At 41.1% G+C, this 19,606-nt stretch overlaps 1 protein-coding gene across 2 annotated transcripts in view; it reads right to left on the bottom strand.

The window, feature by feature from the left end:
• The window catches only part of LCLAT1 (lysocardiolipin acyltransferase 1), a 73,716-nt gene extending 54,995 nt beyond the window's left edge, over positions 1–18,721 (bottom strand). The window contains exon 1 of one of the 2 annotated variants that reach the window (XM_070734308.1): positions 18,566–18,721. The gene's annotated coding sequence lies outside the window, so the exon portion shown is untranslated. The remainder of the gene's footprint in view (positions 1–18,565) is intronic. The other variant, XM_070734309.1, reaches the window with a different exon arrangement.
• Between the last annotated feature and the right edge of the window lie 885 nt (positions 18,722–19,606).

Raw genomic sequence — 19,606 nt, 5'->3', positions numbered from 1 at the left:
AAGCCCATGACTGCTCTCGCAGCTGCATTCTGCACGATCTGGAGTTTCCGAACACTTTTCAAAGGTAGCCCCATGAAGAGAGCATTACAGTAGTCGAACCTCGAGGTGATGAGGGCATGAGTGACTGTGAGCAGTGAGTCCCGGTCCAGATAGGGCCGCAACTGGTGCACCAGGCGAACCTGGGCAAACGCCCCCCTCGCCACAGCTGAAAGATGGTTCTCTAATGTGAGCTGTGGATTGAGGAGGACGTCCAAATTGCGGACCCTCTCCGAGGGGGTCAATAATTCCCCCCCCCCAGGGTAATGGAAGGACAGATGGAATTGTCCTTGGGAGGCAAAACCCACAGCCACTCCGTCTTATCCGGGTTGAGTTTGAGTCTGTTGACACCCATCCAGGCCCCAACAGCCTCCAGACACCGGCACATCACTTCCACTGCTTCATTGACCATACCTGGATGACTGAGAATCTCCAGACATTTTAGTAAATATTTTTAAATATTTTGGTGCATCTGTCTTTTCCTATTTGTAATTTTTGTTTGGAGGACTTTTTTTATAATGCATTGTTCCTATCTTTTAAAAAAACATGTAGGTTTCTTCAAGGAAATTATTAACCTCTTCAAGAACCACATGAAGGGACTAATTCTAAACAGCAGAAACATGATTAATTGCTTTCTCAAATATTCAGAGCAAAATGAGATGGCTATCAATTAATAGGGAATATTAATTTTTCCACTGACACAAAACTTTTCAGAGAAAGAATAAATTCAGTTTCAACCGACAGTGACCTTTGAGAGCAATCTCACTTCTATTTTCAATCATTTAAGAATCAACAATAATTTGTTCTATTAAGAATGAACTCATCATTCAATCCTCTTTGAATTATTGTTAAGAATCTGCAACTAAACAATTCTCAAGATTTTTTCAGGTCATCATACAATTCCGGCTAATAGTCAGCTAGCTTTTAGTTGAAGATGACCCAGAAATTTCCACAATATAAGTAACCTGGCTGATTTCTGACCAGTCCGCCATGTTATATGGACACTGTGGGAGCTTCATTGACTACATTGTGTCTGCATGTGCAATTCAAAGTGCTATTTTTAAAGCTACTGTATATGTCTAAGGGCCAGTATCCAAGAGATGGCCTTTCCCGGACAGATTTAACCTGTCTAATCTGAAGAGTTAGAAAGCACCAAGTAAATATCTTCATCTACCCTGAAGTGGAGGCCCAATAATGGACTTCCTCTGTGAAGGTCATTCTTTTCAGAGAGCAAATATATCCCTTAGAGTGGGAAAGGGCCCTGCTCTCCCAGCTATTGAAAGCTGGTAAAAACTAGTTATTCCAGAAGACCTTTAGGATTTACTATAGAGTCATCAGTGCAGCGTTAAATTTGATGTTATTAATATTAGTATCATTCATATCCATACACATATATAAAAACTATATGGACTGAGATGGTAAATCGCTCCCATAAAAAATGAAAATAAACCCTCATGAGGACGAATACATGTACTGTATTTAAAAATAACATATATATGTATTCAAATATATATGAATTGCGTGAATTTATATTCCTATTCTTTTCTTTTGATTTTATTTATTTATTTATTTATTGATTGATTGATTGATTGATTGATTGATTGTATTTGTATGCCGCCCCTCTCCGGAGACTCGGAGAGATTTTGCCCTGTTCTACCTCCTTATTAATTTCATAATGCTTTAAGTATTTGCCTTTATTGTTCATTCCTTAATTTTTTTTTAAAAAAAGGAATCCACTAATTTCACATTCCAAAATCCTTTCATCTACCTAAAGCCATTTAACCTAGTCACTGATAGGATATAGCCCAACAGATTTGCAACCCATTTTTGGAAACAGTATTTTAATATGTTCATCCTTAATAAAAACTTCCTTAAGATGTTATTGCAATAACTCAACACTGTTTTCAACATTCTTGACAGCAGGCATTTCTTAACAAATGTTTCAAACGGATTAAGCATTTCATTGTTTCAAGAATTAAGTCCTGTTCAACTACTAAAAGCTCTGGACTTTTAGTCTTGATGGCTATAGAATAGAATAGAATAGAATTTTTATTGGCCAAGTGTGATTGGACACACAAGGAATTTGTCTTGGTGCATATGCTCTCAACGTACATAAAATAAAATATACATTTGTCAAGAATCATGTGGTACAACACTTAATGATTGTCATAGGGGTCAAATAAGCAATGAAGAAACAATCAATATTAATAAAAATCTTAGGATATACGCAACAAGTTACAGTCATACAGTCAACATGGGAGGAAATGGGTGATAGGAATGATGAGAAAAACTAGTAGAATAGAAGTGCAGATTTAGTAGAAAGTCTGACAGTGTTGAGGGAATTATTTGTTTAGTAGAGTGATGACGTTCGGGGAAAAACTGTTCTTGTGTCTAGTTGTCTTGGTGTGCAGTGCTCTGTAGCGACGTTTTGAGGGTAGGAGTTGAAACAGTTTGTGTCCAGGATGTGAGGGGTCAGTAAATATTTGCTGTACAATATTTTTTTAAATACAGTAATTTTACAAAATATTGTTTGTGATATATACATAGCTACTACTTTTATTCATTATAATACATTAAAGTTTAAACTGTTTACACTATAAACACACACAAAAAAGGTATATTAATTTTAAAGCAACCACAATATTTAAAATCAGCAAACAGCAGCCAGTAAAATGCTTTTAGCACACGATAAAGGTCTTTCTGGCTTGTACCTCTAACCAAAGATATTCAGATCTAGAAGTACCCTATGCATTCTAGAACTTCTCCATCTGAAAGAATGCAATCCAGTTTAGAATAAGGTTATTTACTAGATCACTGTAAGTATGACCTCTATAATGAACACCTAGATCTTTTTGGATTCACTTTCATTCAACTTACAAGCAGGCAGGTTCATAGGCTCACCACATGATTTTTGGGTGCCAATACTCCTTCAGAGTAGCAACCTACAAGGTGCCATTCCTTGCACATATTATTGGATAGACAAACAGCTAATCCCAAAGAGAATCAAGCCCTAAACCAACTAGCATCTTTGAATGCTCTTGGAAGCCAACCCAGAAACAGAAGAGTCACTCGGGGTTAATGAAATTTAGCTGTGGGTCAGCTGTAGCTTCTGGGTGGTCTTCAAGAGAAATTTCTGAGACAAACACAGATGGGACTGTTCCAAAGAAAGAGAACTACTGTATTTTTCGGACTATAAGGTGCACCAAGATTTCAAAGAGGTAAGTAAGAAAAAAAGTTTTTGGCTTCTCCAAAATTAATCCCCCATTTTAACCCCCTCCCTTTTTTTTGAAAAAATGGGGAGGGCAGAGGGTTTGGGAGGCTGGCACAGAGCTCCTGGGAGCTGGGGAAAGACAAAAACGCCCTCGTTTTTGTGAAAAATGGCCCATTTCCCCCCTTTTTTCCCGCAAAACAGAGGTGTTTTTGCCTTCCCGCAGTCCCCAGGAGCAAGCTGCAGACTCCCAAACCTAATGCACACCCCATTTTTGTGAAAAATGGGCCCATTTTTTTGCAAAAATGGGACATGGGACGGGGCTTCAGGAGGCCAAAAATGGCTGTATTCGGTGTATAAGACGCACCAACATTTCCACTCTCTTTTAAAGGGGGAGAGGTGCGTCTTATTCTCCGAAAAGTACAGTCACTCTGAGAAGGGTCTGCTTCAGGTCCCTGATGTTAACCTTCTGTCAGGAAACATTTTCTTCCTGGATTTGGCTGTAAAGGCAGATTACACGAGGGTATTTTCAATTCCTAATATTACAGACAGTGTATGAGTGGCAGAGTCATAATTAGCAATCCAAAGACAGTCTATTAACTAGGCAAATACAATATGTATAAAATTGTGCATCTGGTCATCCAACCTGTTTTTCCTGTGTAGAAAATTCAGCCTTATACATATATATTTGCATAAAAGTTGCAGTAAAATTATTAATACAGTAACCGTTTATAGCTGCAAATTTCAGGAAAAATAAGGGTGGATTCTCCTATCTGGCTTAATAAGAGTAGAACTGCCTTTCTCCATTTTGCTACTAAGCATGTTTATGAAACAACTGTATTTTTTAGGATCCTGGCCCCACAGCATTAGAATTCTATATATAGAGGGAGAATGTGGTAACTTCCAGGAACCCAACATAATTTATCTAGATGAAACAACAACATATTTTCTTATAATTTGCAGATGAAATCAGAAAGACTGAGTGTGGACGATTAAATAAGGGATCTGCAACAAAATGTTGTAGTGGGACAGGCTTCTGTTTAGTATTTCAGCCAATCATTGCATCTTCCAAAAAGTTTGTAAATATATGTCAGAGGTGGGATTCAACAGGTTCTAACAGTTCTGGAGAACTGGTAGTGGAAACTCTGAGTAGTTTGGAGAACCACTGAATACTACCAATGATTGGCGCCGCCACCATCTACTCTCTGCCTTCCAAGTCCAAGCAGATCAGAAGAAATGCACTTGGGGAAAAGGAATCCTCAATCTGAGTATTGCATTGGCAGTTCTGTTTCAGCAAAAACTTCAGAAGAGAAGGATTTAGGGGTAGTGATTTCTGACAGTCTCAAAATGGGTGAGCAGGGGGGTCGGGCAGTAGGAAAAGCAAGTAGGATGCTTGGCTGCATAGCTAGAGGTATAACAAGCAGGAAGAGGGAGATTGTGATCCCCTTATATAGAGCGCTGGTGAGACCACATTTGGAGTACTGTGTTCAGTTCTGGAGACTTCACCTACAAAAAGATATTGACAAAATTGAACGGGTCCTAAGTCGGGCTACAAGAATGGTGGAAGGTCTTAAGCATAAAACGTATCAGGAAAGACTTAATGAACTCAATCTGTATAGTCTGGAGGACAGAAGAAAAAGGGGGGACATGATCGAAACATTTAAATATGTTAAAGGGTTAAATAAGGTTCAGGAGGGAAGTGTTTTTAATAGGAAAGTGAACACAAGAACAAGGGGACACAATCTGAAGTTAGTTGGGGGAAAGATCAAAGGCAACATGAGAAAATATTATTTTACTGAAAGAGTAGTAGATCCTTGCAACAACCTTCCAGCAGACGTGGTTAGTAAATCCACAGTAACTGAATTTAAACATGCCTGGGATAAACATATATCCATTGTAAGATAAAATACAGGAAATAGTATAAGGGCAGACTAGATGGACCATGAGGTCTTTTTCTGCCGTCAGTCTTCTATGTTTCTATGAAATGAGTATTTTGTAGGACCTTCCCCTGGAGTGGGGTGGGAATGGAGATGGGAATACAGTATCCTACCCTTGCCATTCCCACCAAGCCATGCCATACCCACCAAATCATGCCATACCCACAAAACCAGTAGTAAAAAAAATTGAATCTATCACTGATATATACCGTATTTTTCGCTCCATAAGACGCAGTTTTTTTCCTCCCAAAGTAGGAAGAAAAATCAGCCCCGTCTTATGGAGCGAAGATGCAGGCAGGGAGGGGGGGGGAGGCTGCGAACTCGGAAGCGCCATCCCGCCGGCTGGCTGGCTAGCTGCTGCCTGGCCCCCTCCGCACCACCAGCGGCGCTCCCCCCGCCAGCCAGCCAGCCAAGCCCCGCGCCCACCAGAACCGGCTCCTCGCTCTTCCCCCGCCGCCCGCCGCGTTTGCAGGAGGTGGGGAGGGTCGGGCGGCCCGCCAAGGCCAGGAGGGACCCCGCTGCCCCCCTTCCCTCTCTCCGCCCGCCGCTGAGCCTCCTTGACGCCGAGAGGAAATGCCGGCAAAGGCTTTTCTCAGCGGAGGTCTTCAATGTCGGGGGCGCACGGGCGGTTGCGCGCGCTCCCTATCTCCCTGCTAGCCCACTCGGAATATTCAAAATAAGAAAAGCCTTTGCCGGCAAAGGTTTTTCTTATTTTGAATATTCCGAGTGGGCTAGCAGGGAGATAGGGAGCGCGCGCAACCGCCCGAGCACCCCCGACATTGAATATCACCTTCGCCGGCCCCGTCACCGCTGAGAAGAACGGAGAGAGAACGAGAGTGAGTGAGAGCAACAGACAGCAAGATAGAGAGAAAGTGAGAAAGAGAGAGTGAGAGAAAGGGGGGAGAGAAAGAGATAGCAAGAGAGAGAGAACAAGAGAAAGAAAGAGCATGAGAAAGAAAAAGAGAAAGAGTGAGAGAGAGAGAAAGCAAAAGAGACAGAAAGAAAACGAGAGAAAGTGAGAAGAAGAGAGAGAAAGAGGGGGAGAGAGAGAAAGAGAGGGGGGAGAGGGGGGAGAGAAAGAGAGAGGGAGAGGGGGGAGAGATAGCAAGAGAGGGAGAGAGAGAAAGAGAGAGGGAAAGGGGGAGAGAGGGGGGAGAGAAAGAGAGAGGGAGGGAGAGAGAGGAGATAAAGGAAGAGGAGAGAAAGGAAGAGAAAGAAAGAAAGAAAGAGGGATAGAAAGAGAGAGAGAGTGAGAGATGCTCAGTGAGCCTTTCTTTGAAGTTGCCTTTCTTTCTTTCTTTCTTTTTCTCTCTTGCTCTCTTGCTCTTTCATTCTTTTTTCTTTCTCTTGCTTTCTTTCTTTCTCTTGCTTTCTCCCCTTCCTTCTCTCCTTCCATTTCTTTCATTCCCCCTCTCTATTTTTATTTCTCTTTCATTTTCTTTCTTTCTCTCTTTCTTGCTTTCTTTCTTGCTCTTTTTCTTTCTCTCTTTTACCTTCCCTTCCTCTATTTCTTCTTTTCTTTCTCCTTCCTACCTTCTTCCCTCCCTCCCTCCCTTCAGTCCTTCCTCTCTTACTCTCCCCTTTCATAAGTTTCCTTGCTTCCTTCCTCTGTTCCTGTCCCTTCCCCCTTTCTTTCTTTCCTTCCTTCCTTCCTTTCCTCCCTCCATTTCTTGCTTTCCTTTTCCTTCCTCCCTTCTTTCCTCCCTCCCTCCCTTCTTTCACTCCTTCCTCTCCCCTTTTTGGCTTAAAATATTTTTTTTCTATTTTCCTCCTCTAAAATCTAGGTGCGTCTTATCAGCAGGTGCGTCTTATAGAGCGAAAAATACGGTAGGTATACTGTATGTATGCTCTATTTTTCTATCTCCCCTCAGTCCAGAGGTTTCTAAACAGCCACCAAAACCTGGATCTTCAGGAAAGCATATGTGGACAATGGGGATTGATCTATTTCCACCATTAGATATTGCTGTTTTAATTACTAATTCTACTTTAATGTTCTTTGTTGCTTCATGTAACCTGCACAGAGTCATAGAAAACTGAACAGCCAATGAACCATATTAAGTAAGCAAATAAATAAATATTCTCTGGTTTAGCTATCTAGAATATTCTCAAGGAAGAAGCTTTTCCTGAGTATTCTGTTTTTCTTGAGATTGCATTTCTCCACAACATGCCTTTTTTTGTAGTTGATGTTCTCATTTTATAAGGATACCGTATTAGCATTCAACTTTAACATATGGTAGCTATCTAAAACAATATTATTAGGATGATCAATCTGATGGCCAATAAAGATCAATATAATTTGATGTCACATAATCACCATTTAGATGAGCTTGACATTTTATAATCAAATGAAGCAAACTTCAAGGATAACTTTTCTATTTAAGTTTAAATGCTCAATATATTAACATTTTGATGATGACATGCTCTGTTCATTTGTTTTGGCTAGAGTGGATGTACATTACTTAATGTCATTCAAGATTTGGAATAAAACAGAAATGTGTATATTGCAATGTTCTAAGTTAAATCGTATTTTGATATTAAATGTAATATTAAAATGCTATTTTCATATGGAAGAGAGAAAACTGACCCTTGAGACTACATGGATTAATGTAACTGCAGGGGGGGAAGGAGGAATTGCTCTTAGTAGAGTGAATTCTTACTTAAATTTAAAAGGTATTTCAGTTATGTTTTGGGAACTGAAATTCAAGATATGTGGGATAACAAAGTTATAAATTGAAATGTCCATTTTGGAATGAGAATCTTGCCAGATATAAACACTGGAAACAGTGGATACTTGTCAAGTTTTATTTAAGACTTGATTTTGAAGGGAAATAAATTTAAACCTTATGTTCAGAACAACTTTCTATTTCATGGAAACATTTTCTCTGAGAAAAGTATCTGTGACTTGCAATCTAGATTTTAGAAATACTAATACTAATACTAATCACAAACAGAGGTCTCTTTCCAAAGATAATACAATGTAAAACATATATTGCCTTGAGAGGGCAAGATAAAGTATCTGGATCACTTGTATATTTTCAGCATATAAAACACTTAGAATACAGTGATCTCTCGGTTAGCGCGGGGGTTACGTTCCAAGACCTCCCGCGCTAACCGATTTCCGCGTTATATTGGATGCGGAAGTAAAACCACCATCTGCGCATGTGCGCCATTTTTTTCATGGCCGCACATGCGCAAATGGTGGAGTTTGCGTGTGGGCGGCGGGGAAGACCAAGGGAAGATTCCTTCAGCCGCCCAACAGCTGATCTGCTCCGCAGCGCGGAAGCAGCGAGGAGCCGAAGATGGGGTAAAGGCAAAGGGGAAACCCCATCTTCGGCTCCTCGCTGCTGCCGCGCTGCGGAGCGGATCAGGTGTTGGGCGGCTGAAGGAACCTTCCCTTGGTCTTCCCGCTTGCCGCTTGCCAGTCCACACACGCCCCCCTGGATGAGCCGGCCACAGGGGCGAGGGGTGGGGATGAAGGGGCAGGACTTCCCGGGCGGAAGGCATGCTCGGCTCTGCCGCTCCAGCCCCTTTCGGCCGAGCCTCCCCGGCCAAGCAGCCAGGGAAGTCGAGCCAGGCGTGGCGGCGGCAGCGCTGCTTCTCCGGTCGCCCGGTCCTCTCCTGCCTCCTGCGCCGATGTTCCCCGCTGCGACGGAAGGCAGTCGCTTGGCTAGGGAGGCTCGGCCGAAAGGGGCTGGAGCGGCAGAGCCGAGCACGCCTTCCGCCCGGGAAGTCCTGCCCCTTCATCCCCACCCCTCGCCCCTGTGGTCGGCGGGGATGAAAGGGCAGGACTCCCTGGGTGGAAGGCGTGCTCGGCTCTGCCGCTCCAGCCGCTTTCGGCCGAGCCTGCCTAGCCAAGCGACTGCCTTCCGTCGCAGCGGGGAACATCGGCGCAGGAGGCAGGAGAGGACCGGGCGACCGGAGAAGCAGCGCTGCCGCCGCCACGCCTGGCTCGACTTCCCTGGCTGCTTGGCCGGGGAGGCTCGGCCGAAAGGGGCTGGAGCGGCAGAGCCGAGCACGCCTTCCACCCAGGGAGTCCTGCCCTTTCATCCCCGCCGACCACAGGGGCGAGGGGTGGGGATGAAGGGGCAGGACTTCCCGGGCGGAAGGCGTGCTCGGCTCTGCCGCTCCAGCCCCTTTCGGCCGAGCCTCCCCGGCCAAGCGGCAGCCTTCCACCGGGAGGCTCAGCATTCCGTCAGTCGTAGCGCTGGCTGTCAACTTTTCTTTTTAGCACTGGGGAGGCAAGTCAGCTCCTGCCCAGTTTTAAAAAGAAAAGTTGACAGCCAGCGATTGTTCCGCTGCCGCCAGCATGGCCTGGCTGGCAGCGGAAGATGTAACGGAGCCCACGGGGGATTCACCTTCCTCCCACCCGCAGCCGAGACTGATTGTGGGCTCCTTCGCAACCTCGGAGAGCTTCCGGGGCATGAAAGCTCACGAAAACCAGGAAGCTCTCCGAGGTTGCGAAGGAGCCCACGATCAGTCGGCTGCCGGCGGGAGGAAAGCGAATGCCACGGGGCTGGGCTCGGCTCCCCCCTCGGCTCCCCCCCTTACCAGCCCCGCCGCGGAAGGCTCCATTCTGTTCCCTGCCGGCCCGATTGAGCGGCCGGCGGTCTCCATTCAGGGAACAGAATTTAAAAAAAAATATTTTTTAATATTTTATTTTTTTTAATAATATTTTTTGAAAAACCGCGTTGCAGCGTTTCGCGCTAATCGAGAACGCGCAAGTCGAGGGACCACTGTATTATGGTTGGTTGTACAGTCACCCAGATGTTTAGACTGGATTTCCCCCCAGCTTTTGAGCCCTTTTCAAGGATTTGAGATATGTAGATGCTGTTGTTTGAGGGCATTAAAGGTATTCTCACAGGATGTAAGCTGTTCCAAGTAAAGTTGTCTTTTACAATTGACTGATGGGGAGTCGCCAATGCCAATGGGGCTCAAGTGGTGCTCCAGATCTTTTAGAATTGCACCCAAGGCACCAATTATTATATTGTCATCATCAGTAGCAGTATATCTACAATATGCTGCATTACCCAAGGGCAGTCTATATGGATAGCAAATGCAACTCATACCCATGAGCAATCCCATCTTTTTAAAGTGACACCCAGCCACCAAATGATATTCATTTTTCTAGCTTTCTCACACACCATTTACTATATATTTTGCACTATATAGCCATCCAGTCCTCACTCCTCCTATGTCCTTACAGCAGCAGCAATGAAAGTATCAGTAATTGTGACTGAGTTGCTTAGTCATTTGAATAAATTGCAATTTATTTTATGAACAAGATACTGTATCTAAGTCACAAAAATAGATGGGGCGCGGGGAGATGGAGAAAAAATAGAACTAATACTCAACAAGTCTAAATAATTTGCTGGTTTGAAAATTGTCAATTCATATCCCTGCATCCCTGGTCTGCTCTAGAGTTAGCATAGGCTAGGGGGATGGGAAAACGAACTTTGCAGGTGCAGGAGGCAGTATGTCAGCAAAACATAAGCACATTTCAGCCATATCTGTATCAAGGCCGTATCCGTGGTTGTCCACATTGGCTGGAGGGGAGTGATCTCTACATCCCACGAAATTGCTTCGTTGGAGAATATGATTGATGACACACCCTGAGGGGAAGGGGTAAACAGGGCCAGAGCCAGAACATAAATTATGTGGGGTAAGAGTTGGCTTCACTTGGAATGTGCCGACATGAAGCTCCTAATAAATAACTGGATTTCTTTTGAAGCTTGGTTGGAGGCTCGTGATTTAATTAGGGCATTGGTGGGAACCCTGACATTAATATATAGTTTACAAAATTATACCTACTCTTGCTTCTTGCCAGAAAAAAGATGGGTTATTTCCCCCCAAAGTCTAGCAGAACAATTATTTTAGAATAGAAATAATAAATACATTATGGATCAAAATTTACTTGCTAAGACGTACAGGCTCATGCAAGTAGTCCTCAACTTACAACCATTTATTTAGTAACTGTTCAAAGTGTTTTGGCTCTCTGTTTTTTTTTTCCCTGTGGAAAACACGTCAAAATGGTTCTTTGAGTGTTTAAGTTTCCCAAACGCAGGAATAAACTTTTAATTTGTCCCTCAGATGAATTACTCAGGACCTCCCTGTAAAGAACATTTCTGGGTTTGCTCTCTGGCTGGAGAATGACCAGGCTGTCAGGTGAACTGATTCTGGAGCATGCCACATTGGACTGGCCATGTGAGAAAAGGCAGCTTCCCTGACTTGTGTTTTCCTAACCACATCTATAAATCTTTTATTGTTGCTTTTTGCCTTTTTTCTCTTTAACTGGTGTTACAGTAGAAGGAAGAGATTCCTCTGAACTGAGGAGGAAAAATCTGTCTCTCCCTACCAACATCCATCAGTATTCATCTGGCTTAGTGTAGCTTAGCTCAAATGGGGAGTGGGAGTAGAACTCCTTAACATTAGAGCTTATTAATAATAATATAAGAAATACTCATGCTTCAATTGTCATTTTGAAAAATCCTTTCTTGGTGAACATCTAGAAGCCAAGAGAAACAAATGTGGCAAATTTCAAGTTTGTAGGCTTTACAGATCTGGTGATTTCGTGATTAACGTGTGAGTGATTTTTGCTCTTATATAGTGAGATTCAATTCAATTCAATTCAATTCAATTTATTAGATTGGTATGCCGCCCCTCTCCGAAGACTCGGGGCGGCTCACAACAATAATAAAAACAATATTCCAGCGAAAACAAATATAATATTAAAAAGCAAATAAAACCCTATCATATTTTAAAAACCAAACAACATATAAACATAAATATTAAAAAAAGCCTGGGGGAAAGGTGTCTCAACTCCCCCATGCCTGGCGGTATAGATGGGTCTTGAGTAATTTACGAAAGACAAGGAGTGTGGGGGCAGTTCTAATCTCCGGGGGGAGTTGATTTCAGAGGGCCGGGTCTGCCACAGAGAAGGCTCTCACCCTGGGGCCCGCCAAATGACATTGTTTAGTCGATGGGACCCGGAGAAGGCCAACTCTGTGGGACCTTAGCGGTCGCTGGGATTCGTGAGATATCAAGAACTTCCAAATATATATAAAGTGGTATATAAACTTAAAAAGGCTAGCAGTGAACAACTATGGTTCTGTATTAATAAAACTAGTTTTAGGCCCAAGAGTATCTATACCACTGTTTATTATTCCACAGTACATTCTATTGTGATTTCAACTGTTTTGTTTACATCCATGATTTGTCTGCTATTGCTAACAACTTATTTTTTTTTCAAATTAACAGCAGAATTGAACAAAACAAGAACAAAAAATAGAGATATTTTTCTCTCTCTCATCAGTCCTGTATATGGTATGTCTTTAAAATCTTTGGTTGAGAAAGAAAAGTCCTAGCATATCAGCATATTTTCTGCTTGATACTACACTGGTTCTGAAAGAGTTTTTCTGTATAAATGTATATGCTACATGGAGATATACATCTTTGGAAGAAATTCAATATTGTGGCTGTTTTATATCATGCAAAGAATTTGCATTAACCCGTGTGAATTCGCTTTCTGATTCTCACAACAAAGCACAAATTGCTTCAGAACTCTCTTTTCAGCTCTAAGAGCACTTCAACATATGAAAATTCAAATCCTCCTATTGGCTTTCAAATTTACTTCCACAGGCCTCTGGATCCAAGCCTGCACTCATTTCTTCAAACTCCTCTTCCAAATTCTTAACTTCAATTTATCTGAATCACAGACTTTATAGTTTCCAGGAAGAAAGTAATATTTTGTATTAACAAAATCATATTGTATTAATTTTGTATTTTCAGTTGTGCCATTAACTACATTAGCTTGCCACTTGGTTATTTTTACTGCTGGTATTCTTAAATTTCAACTACCAATGCTCCTTTTTGAAACCAAAAGTTCTCTAAAAAGGTTTTATGTAATGATCAACATTTATTTATAAAATGAATGGAAAAATGTCATTATAGAATCTATGTCTACTTCTTCCAAAAGGCTGCACTACATAATTCAAAATGCTGTGTTTATAAGAAACTAAACTATTTTTAAACCGTGAAAAACAAAATTGTCACAGATAAGCAATTATCTTTTTCTTCTCTATACTGCCTGTTCATAGACCATTCTTTCCACGAATTATTTGCAATTCTTGAATTGCATAAGATTTGTATAAATAAGTCTTGGGAAGCATTTAAGGAAAAAGATTCTCAAAGCATTTCTGGATAAAATACTCTCAACAATGTTCAAATTACTCTTTGCCTTACAGACAGGTTATAAGAAAACAAATCTAAATAAGGTAGATGTTTAAGAATCTGGATTATTTCTATAATAATAATAATATAATTGTTCAGCGGGTTACCTTTCAACAATTTTATAAATCTACAATGGCTAATGGAATCATTCTATCATCATGGCTGTTCCTGTAAATGACTGCTTTACAAAACATTCATTTCCCCAATACAATTGGATAATATTAAAAGAAAATTAACTTGCCTAAATATAGGCAAAGTGTACAGCTCAAATACAGGCAAAACAGAGCATACACTGAAAACAAACTGAGTAGATATAACAGCAAAGCCATGGATCCCATGACTTCAAACATGGATGTTTCATGCTTGTACATGTATCCTGATTTATCTAAATTCTTTTCCCCAGGATAATCATATACCAACACCTCAAGAATTGGACAATATGCAGGAACAATTTCTGGCTTGGGAGGTGATGTAATATAAAAAATCATATACATCAAGTTAATAGTAACAATTAAAATTCAACTACCCTGTTTCCCTCAAAATAAGACATCCCCTGATAATAAGCCCAATCGGGCTTTTGAGAGCAAAGCCAAAGACTTATTTCATAAGTCTTATTTTCAAGGGTCTTATTTTCAGAGAAACGTAGTAATGTAATTGTTTACTAATTATTGTTATATTGGTTTAGAAGCAACTAAATGACAAAACTTCAATCTAGTTACATTTACACAAACATTTCAGAGGAATATTTAATATGGGAAAACTACTGTAACAGGAAGACTTCCCTACTTATTTATATTCCCTGCGCAACTTTTTAAAACCCAATTTTTAATATTCAAAAAAAGTATAAAGAAACTGAACAAATGGAATCAGGCCACCACTGTAGGTGAGAACTACCTAATCCTGTTTGACCTTGAAAAGAGGGTCAAACCCAAATAGTACTTGAATGAGACAAGGAAGCCCAAGGTTTTCACATTATTCAGCCCAAATGTAAAGGATAACAAAATCTAAAGGACAGGATTTGATAGAGGACAGAACCAAAAACTGATCTTAATCTTTCTTCTGAGTGACTCTGACTGCAAGAATGATATACTGTACTTTGAAGAATAATAAACAAATTAGCTAGATTTCATCATAGATGAAAAAGTACTGCCTCTCTCTCGCATCATATTTTCCATTTCTTTAAAGATATTTGCAGAAAGCTAAGGATTATCAAATATTATGCAAAGAGATTTGTGCTCATTCAGAAATTTCTTCTGTTCTGTCCCCAGTTCCTCAAATTTGCTTTAGATATTTCTCCAATTCACAAAGAACATACAAGAACATTATTAGGAAACAGATTCCACAAACTTATTCTGTTAAGACTGGGTATTACTGAACTAACTTATTTTGCAGCAGTATTTAGAATAGAAATAGAAATAGAATAGAATTTTATTGGCCAAGTATGATTGGACACACAAGGAATTTGTCTTGGTGCACATGCTCTCAGCGTAAATAAAAGAAAAAGATACATTTGTCAAGAATCATATGATACAACACAATGATTGTCATAGGGGTCAAATAAGCAATGAACAAACAATTAATATTAATAAAAATCTTAGGATACAAGCAACAAGTTACAGTCATACAGTTCTAAGTGGGAAGAAAAGGATGATAGGAATGATGAGGAAAACTAGTAGAAATAGAAGTGCAGATTTAGTAAAAAGTCTGACAGTGTTGAGGGAATTATTTGTTTAGTAGAGTGATGGTGTTCGGGAGAAAACTGTTCTTGTGTGTAGTTGCCTTGGTGTGCAGTGCTCTGTAACGACATTTTGAGGGTAGGAGTTGAAACAGTATTTTGAATAATGTTAAGAAAAGCCCATTCACTCACAATATAACCAGCACCATAGATTCTTTTTTATCCCTATTATTACACTGCTGCCTGTATGATGTTCATTGTTCTCAAACTGAGAGCACTTTCTTCACAAAGGATCCTAACAAGTGAATAGCTCTTCATATAAAAGGGCTTCATATACTTGAAACACAGGCATCTAACACTGAAAGACAAGTTTAGAACTGAAGACATAGTTCTGCTTCAGGATATTTAAGGTCAATGCAGAAACAATATACACACCAGACAAGAAATCTGGGACAAATGCAACAGAAAACTTTCAATTTCAAAACATTTCAAACACTTTTACGCAATTTATCTCCCAATCAGTGCAACCATCACCCAGGGATTAAGCCCAGGATCCTTGGCATGAAAAATATTGGTCTACAATCCTAACCCTATACTCTAGTTCTTTCCATAAGCATAAGTAGGCAAGACTGGGGATCATTTATAATATTTATTTACAATCAATCAATATTATAACATACACCCAAAAAGTTGTTTACAATCTGAATTTGAAGCTCCTGCTGTAATCAGATAACCACATTTTAGGCACTTAGCAACCAGACTGCATTTACAGTCATCTGCAATACTTTCCAGTCATGTGACTGCTGTTTATGATGGTTTTGTTGGAAACTGATATTTACTTCCTGTTTCCAGCAAAAACCACTCCTTAGTAAACTATGAGTTTACTTAAGAATTGCCATATCTGCTTAAGTATCAGCATGAAAAATGTCATAAAACTACACCATGGCGAATAATGGGTTTACTTAACAACTACCATATCTGCTTAAGTACAATCATGAAAAATGTCAGTATAAATGATGAAGCAAGGTGTCATCTGGCCAAGCCATGAGACTGCCAAATTAGGTCCTTGGTAATCTTATGCCACTGCATTCTATATCAGTTGAGGTTTCTGAGTAATATTCAGTGACAGTTGCATACAGAAGCCATTGCTATAGTCAGGCTATGAAGTGACAAGGCCCCTGTAGACTACAGTGACTATCTGGAGGGCCATTCAAAGGCAAAGCTATCAATCACTTTTAATGGAGTGTGACAGGGGGTTTCAAGTTTTTTGCATCTAATTAACAGCCTGCTGGTGAGAGTCATATACATTATGTACATAATTGCATCAGCAATACAAGACAACACCTGAAGGAAGTTGCTTCCAGGCCACAAAATAAATAAAAACAAAAAGGAGGTAGGATGAAATTAATCCAGATTTCTGCAAAGGACACTCTCAAGTTGTAGTCAAATTCTCAATATTCTAAATGAAAAGGAACACTGGAAATTCTGATTTAAATTAAAAAAAAAAAGAATCAGTAACAGTCATAAAATAAATGTCTTTAAAATAAACCTTAAGCAGAAAGCTATTTTTTCTAATTGCCCTTTTAGTTACATTTCCTTTCAATTCAGTTTGACTTTAAAACAGACTTGAAAATAACCGAATAACAGAGGTGGGAGGGATCTTGGAGGTCATCTAGCCCAGCCCCCTGCTCAACTAGGGATGCCTAGTTTGTCTAGTCTTGCAGGAACTGGGTATGTCTTTAATGAAAAGGACTAGGAAAGACATAATAGCAGTGTTCCAATATCTCAGGGGTTGCCACAAAGTAGAGGGAGTCAATCTATTCTCCAAAGCACCTGAGTGTAGAATAAGAAGCAATGGGTGGAAAGTAATGAAGGACAGAAACAACTTAGAACTAACGAGAAATTTCCTGACAGAACTTAATCAGTGGAACAGCTTGCTTCCAGAAGTTGTGGGTGCTCCAACATTGGACATTTTTAAGATGATGTTGGAAAACCATTTGTCTGAAGTGGTGTAGGGTTTCCTGTCTAGGCAAGAGGTTGGACTAGAAGACCTCCAAGGTCCATTTCAACTCTGTTATTCTGGTTCTATTGAAAGCAGGAAACCCTATGCCATTTCAGGCAAATGGTTGTCCAAACTCCTTTTTGGGGAGACATCCACAGAAAAGCAACATCCCAAAGTATCTAAAATACACCCAATCCAAATAAAAACAAGAATCTGATACTTTGCAGGAAAATCATAGTTATTTACCGGTGCTGATCATTTCATAAGGAAAAAAAAAATCATTTTTTCTGGCTAGAACTCTGAGGTAAGGTCTCACAGGTGCCCAAATGCGCTTCATTTCACCTGTCTCATCTCTCCCAGAGACCTTTTGAGAGTCAGCATACTGAGCTTTCAATTGGCTTACAACTGTTTCAGGGCTTCCAGGAGTGGATCCAGAAGACACCTGTGTTCATGCAAAGATTAAGCACCTAAGCCATTGGCCATCTGTTCTGATTTTATAACAGTGGGTGCATTTCATCAACCAACTGGGCCAGATTAGTAGAAATTTGTCTTAAAGCATAGGGTGCTTTGTAATGGTCAAAGAAAATGCCATATTATATAAAATGTATATTTTTTTTAATGTACAATGAGAGCATATGCTCTTGGGTGTCCCATAACACTTGGCCAATAAAGAATTCTATTCTATTCTTTTATGTACACTGAGAGCATATGCACCAAAGACAAATTCCTTGTGTGTCCAATCACACTTGGCCAATAAAGAATTGTATTCTATTCGGTTATTGCAACCCAAGACAAGATCCTCTTCTTCGGATTCCTACAGTTCTATTCAGCACCTTCTCCAAAGAGCCTAAAATAACATCTCATAACAATGATAAAGATATATTTACACTACTACGATCCATCTCCTATACCATTCTTCTTTTCCTATATTTCTTTTATTCTTTCATTGATATATTTTATTCCTATTTCTTCTCTTCTTTCTTAGATATATTTATCTATGAGTATATCCTCTATAACCTTCATTATGTATTTACTATATGTATACCCAATATAACCCTCATTGTGTAATGGACAAACTCAATCAATAAATCAATAAAATGCCAAGTCCCCATCTTTTTCAGCAGGGCTTTTACTTGTCAAAATCCAACACACATACACATACACACACACACACGATCTTCACAATCATCGCTGCCTCGAAGAAAACGAGGCAGCGTCCCTTGAGGACATCGCCTACCTTTTATTAATGGACTATGAACGTATGTAGCACATGTCACTAACTACAGTGGGCCTACTCCTGCCGCGACCCTGGATCCTTGCCTGTCAATCAAACAGCCCCACCTTATCTCCCCCCCCCCGTCCATTTTAAAAGCTACCCCACGAGGGCGGTGGACGGGTGGGTGGGGGCGGAGCCGAGGAAACACCCCCCCCCGCCCCCCATGTCGACGGCACCTGACCGCCTGCCCTCCTTATTCTCTCACCGCCCGGCTTCCTCACCAACAACTTTCCAAGGAGGGAGGGAGAGAGAAGGCTGCGGCTCTTCCAAAAATTCAAGCCGAGCCGACGCCCGGCTCCGCTCAGCCTGTGCCGCCCGCCATCTTCGATCGCCCGAAAGACAACGCTCGACCCGGACGCGTTGCATTTTGGGTAGCCTGAGCTGCGGGGGAGAGGCGAGCGGCGTTCCAGCTGTACCGGCCGGGTGGTCGTAGCGCGGGTGGGAGACCGGCGTGGGCGCCGAGGCAACTCCTAGGGCTGACCTAAATCTGTACCCGTATTCGAAATGGGACAATATAACCAGTCCTCCACTTGCAAAGGGTTCATAAGGGCACCAGCGTACCTACCGTACCTGTCCTGCCCTCATTTATCTGAATGACGATGATGATGATAGTAGTAGTAGTAGTAGTAGTAGTAGTAGTAGTAGTAGTAGTAGTAGTAGTAGTAGTGATTGGAAGGGACCTTGTAGGTCTTCTAGTCCAACCCCTTGCTTGGACAGGAGACCACCCACTACTTCAGACAACTCATCTATTCAGTATTTGACAAGACTACTCTGAACAGATAAGTGTAGCATTTAGCAGCAATGTAATGTTCTTTCTATTCTATTGTATATGCACACCATAATGTTCAATATGACTTAGAACTGGAAGAATTAGAATAGAATAGAATAGAATAATGGAGTTGGAAGGAACCTTGGAGATCTTCTAATCCAATCCCCTGCTTAGGCAGGAAACCCTACACCACTTCAGACAAATGGTTAACCAACGTCTTTAAAACTTCCAGTGTTGGGGCATTCACAGTATCTGAAAGCAAGCCATTCCACTGATCAATTGTTCTAACTGTCAGGGATTTTCTCCTTAGTTCTAAGTTGCTTCTCTTCTTAATTAGTTTCCATCCATTGCTTCTTGTCCTACCCTCAGGTGCTTTGGAGAATAGCCTGACTCCCTCTTCTTTGTGGCAACCCCTGAGATATTGGAACACTGCTACCATGTTTCTCTTAGTCTTTCTTTTCATTAAACTAGATATAC

This window comes from Erythrolamprus reginae, chromosome 1 (assembly GCF_031021105.1).
Source record: "Erythrolamprus reginae isolate rEryReg1 chromosome 1, rEryReg1.hap1, whole genome shotgun sequence".
NCBI lineage: Eukaryota > Metazoa > Chordata > Lepidosauria > Squamata > Dipsadidae > Erythrolamprus > Erythrolamprus reginae.
Note: the sequence above shows the minus strand (reverse complement) of the source record. Positions and strands in the feature narration are given on the sequence as shown.